Here is a 15,046-nt window from a genome sequence, read left to right on the forward strand (position 1 = left end):
TTTCCCTAAGCCGAGAGGACATATGGCCCCGAGACAGTCGAAAAAATATCATATTTCAATATATAATTACATTATCGTTCTATAACGTCAAAATGATCTATTTCTCTGGTGATTCTAAAATATGGGAACAACTAATTATAATAAGAAAATTATAAATGTAAATATAGGATGCATATAAGATTACTTTTTATAATTTTATCGGGTACGGGCGCTGGCTTTAAAGCGATGTAATAAGAGAGAAAAGATAGGAGATCGATAATTGTTCGTCATGAAAGGGCGTATAAGTGCACCTTACCAACCGATTTGCAAACGATGCGGTCTAACGTGCCGTAAGCGGGTTACGAGGCTATTCGGCTTTATTGCTATAAAAAGGAACGAGTTCGTGGACAAATCGTTAGTTTACAGAATTTCTGACAAGTCACGAAGTATATTAATTGCGAATGGGCGAGAAATATTTGTTATCGCCTCGCATATCGAATATTATGCGATATGACGCGACGTTATCTCACGCGGTGTTATTGATGTTATTTAGTATCAATTGCCTAATAACTACATTTTTTCTGTATGACGGAAGGATAAGAAAAATTAAAAAAATTAAAAATAAAATTGAAATGTTTTTACAAAAACCGTAATAATAAGTAGCAGATATGTAATGATGGAATTGGGCTATTAAAAGAATCGTCAAAAAATTATGGTCGAAAAAAAGTAAATGTATTTTTAATTCTCGATTTCTTCGCAGTCGACATTACGCTACGTGCAGTTAATTGTCAACGATTTACTAGCATGCAGAGGTTCACAATGCGACATTTACGTAATCATCGCAGTTTCGAACACGCGCTATCGTTATAACGCCTTATATTGTGTTACCAACATTATGGTTCACAAAAACAAGGAAAACATGGCTTCATTAACTTTACAAAAAAATTACAATCCTGCTATCGGTTAAGTGATATTTGAAAATAGCACGATCAAAAAACAAGTTATTAGTACAAAAGTATCAATTACTTTTAATAGGCGCGGCTTATAATTGCTAATTAAAGACGTACTTATGCAAGAAAAATTTAGAAATTATTATTGAAATCCTCGTAATAATCCGACATTACAACTTAATGAGAAACTTTTCTAATGAGATATTTTCCTATACAACAGAGTTTTTTCTGTTCCATCGCTTATCTATAATATCTTACTTTACGGGATATAAATATCACATACCGAAATCGGTTCTAATGCTGGACACTTTTTATTAGTTTTAAATCGTATAATTATATAATCCAAGTGAGATTTTTATTTCATTCTGATTCTGTGTTAAGAGAATTAGGCAATAGTATTTGTCGAAAATGAAGTCTTCTTTTGGGAATTTACAAAAAAATGAATTGAAATCGAGGATTGCTCTTTAACAAAATGTTTATTAAGATCATAAACTATAAAAAAAATTTTTTTTAGTTGAGAATATGCATTAAAAATGGCGCTGCACATGGCTGATCAAAAAGGATTTTTAAATAAGTTTTGCAGTGATAACTCAAATACAGAAGCTCAAATCGACTTGAAAAAAATTGAGCATGTTCACAATATGTATAATTTCAAACTGAACCTCTAAAAACTCTGTGCGAATCTTAGTTTTTGAGAAAAAAATCAAGTAAATCTGTTTTTCGACGAACTTTTTTAAAAAAATCGCCATTTTAATCGCTTCTTAGATTTTTTAAATGTATATTCTCAACTAAACAATTTTTTTATGGTTTTTATGATCCTAATAAACATTTTGTTAAAGGACAATTTTCATTAAAGGACGATTTTAATTCATTTTTTTGGTAATCAAAAAAAAGTCAAAAAGAACTTCATTTTCGACAAATACTATTGCCTAGTCCCCTTAAGTAGAGTATATTATCGTTCAACTACGTCATAATTTAGAACAAGTAGAGTTGTGCAAATTAGAAACTTGCACATTGCTTCCTCATTATTTTATCTTACAAAGCTTAAGCTGCTTTAAGCATGCGGATTTTTCAATTTTTGCTTCCTCATAGAGGAAGCTTTGTGAGCAAAATAAAAATTAAAATGATTTCTTTCACCGATTCTCACTAAATTCAATATCAAACATCATTTAATAATACTCTATCCATGTAAAAAAATTTAATCCGATATCTAAAATTTTCTGAAAGTTACAGCGTGTACAGACATTTCCCAAAAAATTCAAAATTTTGTAAAAAATAAACCCTTTCACCGATACTCACCAAATTCAGTACCAACCATCTTTGAATGATACTCTATCCATGTAAAAAAAATTTAACCCGATATCTCAAAAATTGCGGAAGTTAGAGGTTATACAATATCTTGCGTCATACACACATACACACATACATACATACATACATACATACATACAGACATTTTTTAGGAATATGATTTTTCGATGTTTTGGAACATTTTAAACACATTGGCATAGAAAACTCGAAAAAAATTTTGTCACGAAAACAAAGCTTCCTCTATGAGGAAGCAAATCGCTTTATGTTTGAATAAATCGGAATAATATCTTACGTGCTTTATTTAATTTCAATTATTTTTGCTGAATGCGGTATATAAAACGGTATATTCAATATCGTCAATAAATATTCAATATCGACAATTATGTAAATATTGTTTAAACATTAATGAAAAAAGTATTACGCGCGCGCGCGCGCGTATAGCCAAAAAGTATTACGTAATTAACCTATAGATCATAAATTTTTTTTGCTCTATTCCTTAGTCACATATGAATCACAATGTCCTGTCGCTGTTATAGCTGTCTCAAAAAAAAGTGCTTAAAAATTTATATATATTCCTTAACATCTCTGTACAAAATGTTCATGTATAACAAAAGTTACAAAATAAATTTTAAACATTTTTTTTTATTGTTGATTAAGATGTCTTCGGGATATTTTATTGTTGAAATATCAATAGAATCAAAATGATTTATATGTGACCATCGGTATTTTATGTACACACGAGTGTATTTGCATAATGACAAAAAGAAATATTTATCATCATAAATATATGAAGCCGATTTCGCGCCTCATAAAAGGTTACGTTATAAATATATATGCTATGCATATCGTATTAAAATTCGATACCTATTCCGACAAAATAATTTAGATGTGACATTTTCTGTGGCATTTCAAATCATTTTAACAATCTCGTTCACCTTTTCTCTCGCAATCTTTCACGGGACAAGACGTAAATTCGGTCGGTACGTAATGCCGATTTCGCGCCTCATAAAAAGTTACGTTATAAATATATATGTTATGCATATCGTATTAAAATTCGATACCTATTCCAACAAAATAATTTAGATGTGACATTTTCTGTGGCATTTCAAATCACTTTAACAATCTCGTTCACCTTTTCTCTCGCAATCTTTCACGGGACAAGACGTAAATTCGGTCGGGCGTATCGATAACTGAAATTAAGCTGAAACGAATAGAAACAAGCGTGCTCGTATAGTATAAACATAGAAACGGATACGAGCAAGAGGATTCTAGGTCACTGTCCTGACTTCGAAGCGAAGCGACCGAGAGAAACTGAGCGTCCGTTACATGTACGTATAAACCCGTTACATGACGAATCCGACAAGCGCAAGCATGATCAAGACCACGGTCACGATTGCAACCGCCACCGCGAAACCGATCAACCATCCACCTCTTCCCTGGTTTATTTCGGCCATCACTCTCACCGCCTTCCGGTATCTTCCTGGATAACCCGATAAATAAGTATCTTACATTTTGCGCGTAAAACTTCGACACCCCGCAATACGGGAACCGGTATACGTATTGCAGAATTCGCCTTTTACCAAATGTTGTAAGAGCAGCAATAAGAGCAAGAGCGTTGGGACTTTCCAAGCGTGAATTATTATCATCGATAGTTACAACGCTGGAAAACTATGTATGGCTTCTACAAGCAAGCGCGCCGAAGAAGAAGACATATTATAAATTTCTTGGCGATTAAATCGACTGAAACTTGAGGCGAGAAGATTATTCTAGTTACACCAGAAGTGTGAAAAATTATCGCGCCTTATTTACTTTGCATTCTTCGATAACAGAATATACTAAGGTGTGTGATTCAGGTATACTAAAACTTGTTTAATTCTAGGTAACGCAAAATTTTGCGTAATATATACAGGTTTTCTTTTGGATACCGCGTGATAATAAAATACGGTTGCACGACAGCACGTATTTAATAACGGCCAATAACACGCCTTGCATCCGCTCGCTACGTCTCGAAGTGTGTCAGCGGGACATTGACTTCCGAAATGCATGCCACGCATCAGAGCGTGGTGACGCGACTGGAAAGATATTCTTATCTAATTGACATGGACGATTGGTAGAGCAATCATGATCAGATGCTCAATAATGTGAATGTGTGTCAATCGACCTTCTTTCAGATATCAAAGTTAAAATTAAAAGAAATCATACGCATGTGTTCTAGTCGTTTTTAAGATGTCCTTTTTTTTTATAGCACATATAAAATTCTTAGATAGATTTCTACAGGGTTGGGTGGTAACTAGTTAAAAAGTTAAAAGTTAAGTTAAAAAGTTGAAAAGTTAATAACTTTTAATTTAATTTAAGTTAATTTTAAAAAAACGTGTTAACTTTTAACTTAACTAGTTACTTTTAAATGCATTAACGTTAACTTATCAACTTTTTTAGACAAGTTAAAATTTTGTATCTTTAATAGTAAAAGATTATCTATTTACTAATAATTATAATAATATAAGACAGTATCCAGTACCATTAAAATGTGCGTTCATAAAATACAACACAACGGTACCATCCTCGACGCACGTAGAGCGTATGTTTAGTGCCAATGGTTTAGTATATGATGACTTAAGAGGAAAAATGACGGACCATAATTTTGAGATAACATTTTATTAAAATTCAATAAATATTTTTAAATTGTTTTAATTTATTGTTAGAGTATTTAACAATTAAAGATAAAGATAAAATGCAAAGAGAGTCCGCAAGAACGCGAACGAAAAAACGCACGTGTGCAGGTAGGGCGGTTCAAATTAAACAGGAAAGTCCTCTTAACCGAAGTCCCTATTAACCGTTTTGTTTTTAAAAACACTATAATATCTCTATTACACAACTATAATATATTTAAATAATGTGTATTATTAACTATTATATAAGAAAAAATACATTATCTCTCTTATAAAAAACTACCTTTTCATTATATTACTCAAATTTAAAAAGTTTAATTTAAAATGTATAATTAAAAGATTAATTATATAAAAAACATATAGTTTTGCATAATAAACGTTTAACTTTTTAATAAGTTAATAATTTTTTAACTTAACTTTAACTGAGTTAATTTTTGCTTAAGTAACTTTTAAACTAAATTAATGACGTACATAATATTTAATTAATTTTTGGGCCATTAACTTTAAACTTAACTTAGTTAAAAAAAAATTAACTTACCCAACCCTGGATTTCCAACACACATTTTTCTGTTCTTGCAAGCGGTTTACTTCTGTGTTTATTCACACGAATGCATTTGAAACTTTGTACATATTTATAATTGCAAGTTGTGTTTGTAGAAATAAAAATGCATTGCATATTTTATATATTTTATAAATACGTCTCAGGGCGTTTCATTATAATATTGATAATTTTATTTCCCGATTGATTATAAAATTAATTCAGAATAAATTAATTTGCATTATTGTGGACGCATATAAAAAACAAAAAAATATATAGAGAGAATGTGCGTAAAAATGTATTCAATTAAAAAATCACTGCGTCATTTATACAATAATGAATAATTTATAAATCGACTTTCCATCGTGTTTTGTTAATATAATTTTGCACAGGTGATTGTGCAGGAATGAAGAAATATGCGCGTATGTATGTATATTCGAAATAAACTTACTACACATGTAAGAAGAGTCATTTTGAGAACAACACACAAAGAATATACAATTTTCTTCAGTTTCGATCGCAATAAGTAAATACATTCTAGAGATATTTCGAAAATATCATGCTTAATGTAAGTCGCGGATAATGACAATATACATTAAATTTTAAAGAGGCTTATCCTAATTCATTCTAGAGAGCACCCTGTAGAGGAACAGGTTTTAACATAAGTGACCTAACGAGATGTAAATTTTGCAGCTACGAAATTTATTACTCTCACTTTTAACTTTCGTAAGTAAATACGGCAGGTGTTACAACGCCATAACGATTAAATACGACCCAAGTTAATTTCAAGTTGCAAACATGATATCATAATAGTTTTGTAATTCATAATCATACACATGCAGGATACACGGGATAATCTCGAGAGAGAGAGAAAGATTATCGCGCATCCTCTCCGTGTAAAAGAATTATTTGATCAACAATATGTATATCAAGAAGCGATATGAAAAGAGTTCCTCATTTGTCCCTGGTACAATGATAGATTCGACATAGGAGATATGTGTGGCGTAATAAAAAAAAATTATTTATTGTCTTATCTATACGTCAGTAAATTTCTATTGAACGCTTATTCGCGACTCGTACTCTGTTGAATTCAACTAATCGAAAAACATTATAGATTTCTCCCAAATGTTGCGTATATCCAAGCATTTTCTCGGATAGGATTTTGGCTTACCTAAGAGCTTCATATCGCGATTCTTTCTCGATTTGCCGGACATCCAAAGAATGTTATCGATCAGGGTAGAGAAGAAGATTCGCGCACCTCTTTCTCGGCGATGATAAAACGCGATGAATCGGCTTCCTTCGAAGATTAACGGACGACTAACGAAACATGTACTGAGCGCATCTAAAACTAACTCAAGTTCCTTATACCTGTCCACTTGTTAGAACGGAATATTTTCTCCCACTACTGAAGCTGATCCCGTGCCGCACCTTACCGCCATGTCCCCATCGTATTACCTTATCCTACCACATATACAGATAAACGCTCTTAAATTTTTATGTAAAAAAAAATATCGAAAAAACTGAATAATCAAGTGACCATAAGATAAATATTTATTTGATCCAACTGATGGATGATTTATTCCCCTTTGTTTTTGCATTATTCAATTTATTGTATGGATTAATATGTATATGTATATCATATAGTAATATATATGTATATTAATATATGTATGTACAATATTAATTGTATTTATTATATGTTATTCGGTCATTATTCACACATATTAAATTATTTCCGCAATCAAAAATTTGAATAATCCCAAAAAGTATTTAAATAACTTGAGTAGTGCTTCGTCATGAATAATTTTTTTCTATCATTTTATGATCAGAGGTTCTTGGGTTGACGTCAATAGGAATAGTTCATTTGTTTTTCGATGGAAATGGCTTCGTTAAAAATAACACGTTTTTAATATAAGTTACATTCATTATGATACAAATTTTTTTCCTGTAATAAAGAAAAATAATTTTATTTCTTTATCTTTAAGTAAAAAAGATAACGAAACAACATAGAAGCCACTTTTTTATCTCAAAATATCCTCTAAGACTTCATCGATGTACAATAATAATTGAATGGCAGCTTATATATTCCAATTTTCATCAAACAACATTGTTGTAATCTGATTAGTTAATATATTTTTAACCGCTAGTGAAGTATACACTATAGTATCTATCGCTGATTACACAATTCAATTTTACGATTTACAATTACAAATTGTACAGATTAAACTATACAAATTTATATATAATGAAAGAAATAATAGGAATAAGAGTTTGAGTGTACCGATAATTGAATTATGACCTGATGATAAAGTTGATAAAGATTTAGAACCATTTATTAATATTACAAAGAGTACATCTTCTTTTATCGGTCTGTATTATTAAGCACTAATGATAGCATAAAGGATGTCTCACAACTTCCGTATAATATTTTAATAGTGTATTCTAGAGATAAAATAAAGTCAAAAATTCTAATACATAAATTTTGCGGCTGCAATAGTTTTTGAGTTATAAGCGATCAAAGTTTGCCAATGATATCGCGTAGAGCTCGCGCGCTCAGATCCGTAACATACACGCGTACCAGCGGTCAGCTGATATTAACGAACTATAAATGTTGTACGTAAAAAATGTAATTTTTTCTTAAATAACAATTTAGATGATTGATTAATTATTATATTTAAATAGAAATATAAACTTAATATTTTTACACATTAAGAAACGGAGTTTATTTTTGTTTTGATCGCGCGAAGAAGTTTTGTGGAAATCAATTTATTTATTTTATTTGTCAGCAATAACAGATGACAGATCAGTATATGTGTAAATGTAGTTACGAGCCTGAAGACGTGAATTCTATGCAATATTATTGGCAAACTTTTGATCACTTATAACTCAAAAACTATTGTAGCCTCGATATTTTTGTATTAAGATTTTTTATTCTATTTTGCCTCTAGAATACGCTATTAAAATATTGTACGGAGGTTGTGAGACACCTTGTATATGCAGAAAATAAATTATTTTTTGATACATGGTTCAAGAAAGAGAAAGAAAGAGAGAGCAAATATTCACATGCTTTTTGCTGGTGACATACTTTATCAAGTTATAAAACTGCTATGTTTAAACATGATTCCATTAAATAGCTAGTGGATTTATTTTGTAATTATTTAACATATACGTCAAATATTATACGCGTCAAAGATTTTATTTTATAATTTTTGTCTTCCATGCGTTCTATATGATGTTTGACGTTACTAAATATGCGTTATGCAAACGAGTTGTGCTGAGAATACGGTCACTAGGATTTGTACCATAATTCAATTCTTAACTCCCCAAACAGCATATAAAACTAAATGATGACGAAAATATGTCTTTTTTAAGTCATCTTTTCGGCAAGGCTAAAAAACGAATAAAGAATGTCTTTCTGATTACAAAGAAGTCGTCTTTTGAAAAACGTCTAAAAGTCGTTTATAATACATTTTTTCGTTTTGCCGAAGAGATAACCTAAGAAAAACATCTTTGCGTCATCTTTTTATAGATGTCTTTTTGGTGAAGCGAAAAGATGATTAAAGGTCTTTTGGCTTACGAACGAAAAGTTCGTTTGCTTGCCGCTATATGACACGGTATGTGTTATCTATCTCGTATTTGAGTTTTAGTCATGAATACTATATAAAACTTGCAAAGCACGGCTAATAAGATTGTAACTATTTCTATCAATTCAATTTCTGATATAATTCCTATACAGGGAATTCAGATATTTAACTGATTTTTGGAAAATCGGGCAGATGAATATCCGATTTTCACTTACTCAAACAGAGATTGTCCGAATAAGTGAAAAATTGTTTGTTTTAATTTCCATAAATTAAAAAAATTGCACAAATGAAATATTTAATTTCATGAATTAAATTTTTTAAATTTAATTATATATACATATATATGTTGATCCAAATATTTTTGTCCATATACAGAATATAATTGTAATATATGTATAAATACAATATAATCACATTTATGAATGGGAAATTATAGCTTACCGATAATACTTATGCAATATTATTTATAATACTCAATTTTGTTATACTTATGTAACATTAATATAACCGCATTTATTAGATTTTAACTGTACAATACATATAATTAGAATAATTCAAAGATGTTTAAAATTAGATATCTTTTAGATATTTTATAGGTTAAGGCTACAAGATGACTTTTAGTCGGACATATGTTGTCTATTAATCATCTTTTCATCGACTATACGTTTTCACTAAAAAACATCTTTACAAAAAAATATATCATTTTTTAGTTATTTTTTAGACAACTTGATACTGTCTGGGTCATTTGTTTTACATAAAATCACGCTGAAGATGTACGTAAATTTACATAAAAAACGCCGAATGTTCTTTTATGTGTCATTTACAAGGACAACTTGTTAATCTAGGATTCAAATTGTAAATATCGAAAAATAGATGTTGGATTTTTCGGACATGATAAAAACGATAGTAACCTACATTTTTATTAATGTTTACTTTACAATAAATCATGTATAACACGATGTTGTATATGTATGAAATACATAATAAATAAATTTATTTTTATTCACAATACTCATAATTGTATACAAGTATCTCACGAATCGCATGTAATTGCAAAGTCAGATTTTTTAAGAGAAAATGGGGGTGTAGTTCCGAAAAGTACTCACCTCCGATTTTCTTGAAATTCAGTATTCTTACATATTTTGATGCGCTGATTACGAATATTATAGTGAAAATTGGCGACGATTTGATTTTCATGGTGAAAACCATGAAAAACCTATAAAAAATATAGTTTTTTACGTTTATCTCAGTAAATACGGAAAATCATGATAAATGTTTTAGACAAAAGTTTTAGATCTCACAGAGATAAACATTTTATGTCCTATTCATTTTTACCGTACCTACGCAGTACTGTCAGCCTTTGTAGTTTCACCTATACAGCAATTAGTTTGAGATATATGTTTAACTTTGATTTTCTCGAAAACTATTACTTGTACGGTAAAAATGAATAGGACATAAAATGTTTATCTCTGTGAGATCTAAAACTTTTGTCTAAAACATTTATCATGATTTTCCGTATTTACTGAGATAAGCGTAAAAACTATAATTTTTATGGGTTTTTGATGGTTTTCACCATGAAAATCAAATAGTCGCCAATTTTCACTATGATATTCGTAATCAGCGCATCAAAATACGTAAGAATACTGAGTTTCGGAGACGGGACCTTTTCGGAACTTTATCCGTTTTTTTCAAATATTTAATATATGTTGCTGTCGATCACTGCATCTCGCAGGCAAGATACAATTGTCGATTATAATTAAAATCTTTTATCCCAGTTTGTTTATGATATATTGCTATATACACATAGAATATTTATTAATTCAGTAATAAAGCTTATTAAAAGAAACAAATAATCTTAAAAAACGTAGGTTCCTATCTTTTACTTTTTCAATAAATAAGGCAAAAATAATGTACAATTATTTATTGTTAGATTGGCTGACATCTTAAGAATTCAGAAGATCAATAACTGTGGCGGAATAAATACATTTTTAGCAGTTTCAATTATCAGCCATTTATTTTAATATATGCTTCAGAATAATATTTTGTAAATGAACGTACAATCGACGTTACAAGACGTCTGGAAGATAGATATTTCCAAGTTGATTATATCACGTTTAGATATTCCATCATGACTGTTCGGCAATTTTATAAAGATTAATTTGACAATTATTCTGTTCAATATAATTAAATGTTTTCGTTTTTGTTATACAATTAAATTTATAATGCCAAAACACATCCTGCATTACATTATTTTATTTTTTTATTTATTTCTGGAAGAGGGGATTATATTGCGTCCGAAGAATAAACAACTCTTCTAATGCAAAACGTATAGTATAGATTATAGAATGTGCAATATATGTAATCCTATCCCAGACAGCACCAAGTTATCTAAAAGATGACTAAAGACATAGTCTACGTTTACATGTCACTCTTAATTGTCTAGTAACATCCATAATTCTATGGCTGACCAATCACAGTCATTCCATTCTTCAGAGGAACAGCTGTGATTGGTCAGTTTTAAAACTATGGATGTTATTAAACCCGATTGAGAGTAACGTGTAAATGTAATTATATTTTCTATAAAGACGTCTTTTAATGAGAATATAGTTTACAAAAAGATGACTAATAGATGATATATGTCCTATTGTAAGTCATCTTTTAGTTTGATGACTAAAAAATGACTATAATTATAATATAGACATCTTTGAATTGTTTTTTATGTATTGTAGGATTAGAATCTAATAAATGCTGCTATGTTAATATTATATAAGTATAACAAAATGAGTATTACGAATAATATTGCGTAAGTATTATCGGTAAGCTGTAATCTCCCATTTAAATAAATGTGATTATATCATATTTATATATTGCAGTTATATTCTATGTATGGACAAAAATATTTGATCTGACATGTATATATACATATAATTAAATTTAAAAAAATTTAATTTATGGAACTAAAGATTTCTATTTATATGGAAATTAAAACGAACAATTTTCACTTATTCGGGCAATTTCTGTCCGAATAACTAAAAATCGGAAATTTATCTGCCCGATTTTTCAAAAATCAGTTCAATATCTGAATCTTCTGTATGGGTATTGTATCAGAAATTAAACTGATAGAAATAGTTACAATCATATTAGCCGCCAGGTTTTATATAGTTATCATGACTAAAATTTAAATACGAAATAGATAACGCATAGCGCGTCACATAGCGGTAAGCAAACGAACTTTTCGTTTAGCCAAAAGACATTAGTCTTTTTTTTAGTCATCTTTTGCTTCGCTAAAAAACATCTATAAGAAGATGATTAAAACACGAAAAGATGTTTTTCTTAGATATTTGCCTTTTCGACAAAACAAAAAGATGTGTTATAAACATTTGTTAGACGTCCCATACAGCACACAAAGATTGCATACATATTGTAGCAATCTTTCACCGCAATATTGTTTTCGTTTTATCGAAAAAATGATCTAAGATATCTTTTCGTCATCTTTTAATATTTTGTATTATCTGAAATGATTCACTACAAGAATATGCAAAAATTTCAGGGTGACATAATTTCATTATGATGCAAAAAGTTGTAGAATAAACTTATGTAAGTTTTCAATTATATGGATAGTAACGCAATGTAATATGTTATAATTATTAATAAATTACGCGTCATTAATTGTGCATACTTAGAATTGTTGGATTATCTATAATAAATTAAACCTGCGACACACAATACGCTTTTTCGTATTTTATTGTGCACGAGAGTTAATAAATTATTAAAAGTATGCAGCATTTCTAATAACTTAATAGTTTCTTAATCTAAACTGCGGAATATAATTTTGACATTATAGACACTGAAAAAGTAAAACTTTATATTATAAATAATCTTATGGATTCAACAAACGAAAAAACAAAATCCATTGGAAATTAGAGTTTTATTTCTTCCAGAAAAAACTTCGTAAAAAATTGCACATCAATTAAAAAAAATTGTCATCTGTCGTAGGCCGGTATTCATAGTCCGTTCTTATATTCAAAATCGTCTTAAATACGGTCTTAAGATGCTAAGCGGCCATTTCATTGGTTGAATGAGATCTTAAGACGACCCAAGACCACACTTAAGACGATCTTGAATATAAGAACGGACTATGAATACCAGCCGTAGAGTTTACTTTATTTCATTCGTGTTTTTTATGCAAAACAGATTACATAAAAGTGGACTAAAAATTTTATATCTGGAAGAAAAAATTCACAAACGAAAAAACAAAATCCATTGGAAATTGGAGTTTTATTTCTTCTAGAAAAAATTTCATAAAAAATTGCACATCATTTAAAAAAAATTGTCATCTGTCGTAGAGTTTACTTTATTTCATTCGTGTTTTTTATGCAAAACAGATTACATAAAAGTGGACTAAAAATTTTATATCTGGAAGAAAAAATTCCAACTTCCAATAGATTTTGTTTTTCATCGTTCGTTCTGAGAGAAGCCATAAGATTATTTGTAATACAAAACTATTTCAAGGTCTATAGAGTGTCAAAATTATATTCCGCTTAATAATATTAGATTAATAATATAATAGATAGGAAAAAAATAATGCGAATTAGATTAATAATATAATAGATTAATAATATAATAGATAGGAAAAAAATAATGCGAATTGATGCGAACTGTCGTAACGACGATGTGCATGCTTGGATGAGTCGGAAATCACGTGAAAATTGTTCAATTCTCACGTTAGTGTCGATTAAATTATGTTGGCCATCACATCATCTCGAGAAATTTCATCTTCTAAGACGTCGTATATCAACCAGTTCATTGGCGTAAACGCGATTCGGGATTCGGAAAAATTCGAATAGACGCAAACATTAAGGTAAAAATTTATCTTACAATTAAATGCAAATCGAATCTCAAGATTTTGGCGTGGAAGTAATATGTAAATGACGCAGTATGTATCGATCAGGTTTCTCCGCAGACTTACTGGCTCGAGATAAAAAGATCCGTGTGCTTAATTGCAAAATTGCAAGCAACTATAAGTATAACGGGGTTATAACTTGGAAGAATAAACGTTTCGCGAAGTGTGTGTGACGCGGTTTATAACTTTTACCATCTCCACAATTATAACATATATTACGAGGTTTTGAAAAAAAGCATGCTTGGATCGACATATTTTTTCAACAATTAAATATTACTTAGTTAAAACGCATATCGTGTTTAAGAAGATCGAATGAATGATGAATTTGGTGACAATATTAAAACGCAAGGAGAGTGAGAAAAACGAAGAAAGTGTATCTACTCGCATCGTATCCAGATAAAGTGTCGAATCAAAACAATACTTCTGTTTTGTTTGTTACGTGAAACGAGAGAAAAGATTTGGGAGGCTGCTCCGCCCGATTCAGGCTCGGAAACTCATTATATAGTCCATACTATTCCGTCGTAACACGAAGGGATAAACGATCGTAACAAATGCCCAACTGTCAATCGCTCATTGTCAGTGATATTCTTGTATAGGTGAGGAGAGCCTGTCGCACAACCTCGGTCGATCTTTAAAGGAGACCACCCCATCCGAGCGCTCCGAGTTTTCTCTCCGAGAGCTCGCACGACGCGAGGAAGGGTCGGCGTTTGCACGCGTGCCGATGAATCCGAGAGTCGAAAATGGTGATATTCGACAGCAAAAGATATGCTCGAGACCGCGTGGATAACGTAAGAGGCGTGACAGTGGGAGAGAAATAGTCGATGAGACAGAGTAGGCGCGGCCAATCTAGGCAGCGGGGGCCGCACGAGACAGCGGCTTTCCGCATCCGTTTTGCATCTCGCGAAATACAATGTCGCGCTTACCTTAGCCGATTGGGAGATCTCCTCTTGTCTTATGATATGCACGTCGAACACGGCTGACGCTGACAATGTCACTTTAACACAGAATTGTTGATTTTTCGCGTACTCGCCGCTTTTCCGTTAGTGCCCCTCGCATGCCAACCGAGTCCGCCATCTTCGGTGAACTGCCAGATATCCTCTCAGGCCGGCCAA

General features: G+C 30.8%; 1 protein-coding gene across 4 annotated transcripts in view; it reads right to left on the reverse strand.

The window, feature by feature from the left end:
- LOC115238549 (putative fatty acyl-CoA reductase CG5065) overlaps positions 1-15,046 on the reverse strand; it is a 54,315-nt gene extending 39,269 nt beyond the window's left edge. For 2 of the 4 annotated variants that reach the window (XM_029812478.1, XM_029812479.1), the window contains exon 1: positions 14,858-15,046. The gene's annotated coding sequence lies outside the window, so the exon portion shown is untranslated. Of the gene's footprint in view, positions 1-6,618; positions 6,788-14,857 lie in introns of those variants that run through there. The other 2 variants (XM_029812482.1, XM_029812480.1) reach the window with 2 other exon arrangements.

Source organism: Formica exsecta, unplaced genomic scaffold, assembly GCF_003651465.1.
Source record: "Formica exsecta isolate Colony F162 unplaced genomic scaffold, ASM365146v1 scaffold348, whole genome shotgun sequence".
NCBI lineage: Eukaryota > Metazoa > Arthropoda > Insecta > Hymenoptera > Formicidae > Formica > Formica exsecta.